At 55.3% G+C, this 1,158-nt stretch overlaps 1 pseudogene; it reads left to right on the plus strand.

The window, feature by feature from the left end:
* Positions 1–306: 306 nt before the first annotated feature.
* LOC138765506 (histone H1-like) lies at positions 307–931 on the plus strand (annotated as a pseudogene).
* Positions 932–1,158: the final 227 nt, after the last annotated feature.

The following is a 1,158-nucleotide window of genomic DNA, read 5'->3' on the forward strand; positions in this document are numbered from 1 at the left end:
TCGGTGCAGCAATGAAACTGTTTAAATGGGAAGCGCCTCATTTAATTCGGATCAAAATCCCTTTACAACAAACATTCCATCCTCAGAGGCAGTTAGGGGTCAGCCGGGACTCCGACTCCGATTTTAATGGGAATGGGAGAATTTTGGAAGGAACATAAAAACAGAGAGGAGGAGATGGCGGGTGCTGACAGCAGGATGTCTCCGCCCCGCTCGCTCGCTGCCTTTAAGTTGCTCTGTGCTGCCGCCTCCCGCATCATTTATCACTCAGTTCTGAGGCTCGGGGAAAATTGGTTCAGAGTCGCTGATATGACTGAGACCACAGCGGCCGAAGTGGCTCCTCTGCCACTCCCGGGACCCAAACCAAGGCTCCCAAGAAGAAGGCGACCGTCCAGCCCAAGCCAGGAATCAGATCAACAAGATTGTGGCAGATTGCCGCAAGCGCGGGGGTGGGGGGCGGGGGCGGTGGGTGATGTCCTACTTCGCCATAAAGAAGACTCTGGCCGACGGCGGCGTCCATGTGCGCAAGTCCGGCTCGCACATCAGGACGAGCATCAAGAGGAAATTGAATAGCGGCCTCCTGTTTCAATGCAAAGGCTCGGGCTTGTCGGGTCACTTCATGTCCGAGAAGAAAGAAAGGGCAGAGACATGGCAAAGAAACCAGCGGCCACGGCGTCGAAGACGAGGAGGTCAGTGGCTAAGAAATCTTCGGCCAAAAGACCAGTCACCAAGAAATTTCCCTCCAAGAAACACGCGGCCAAGAAATCTCCCAGCAAGAAACATGGCGGTCAAGAAGCCAGTGGCCAAGAAGGCGGCCCTGAAGAAGCTCAAGATCCCCCCGAAGGCCAAAGTCACCAAGGTGAAGGCGACCAAAAAGGTTGTAAAATCCAGGGCCCGGCCGAAATCTAAACCCAAGGCAACGGCCAAGAAGTGAAATAAAAAGCTCAACGTGTAAACTCCTGACCCCAACGGCTCTTCTCAGAGCCACTCACATCCCTCAGTGAAGAGCTGCACCCCAGTCACGTCACTCCTGTCCCGGCACCGCGTTCACATTCCAGCGGGGAATCATTCACGCGAAGCGCCGCCATCCCCGGTAACTCCACCACATTCTCTGCACCCGCCCGGCCCCAGTGTCCAAACAAAATCCCGAGAACGGGATGT

This window comes from Narcine bancroftii, chromosome 5 (genome assembly GCF_036971445.1).
Source record: "Narcine bancroftii isolate sNarBan1 chromosome 5, sNarBan1.hap1, whole genome shotgun sequence".
Taxonomy (NCBI): Eukaryota; Metazoa; Chordata; class Chondrichthyes; order Torpediniformes; family Narcinidae; genus Narcine; species Narcine bancroftii.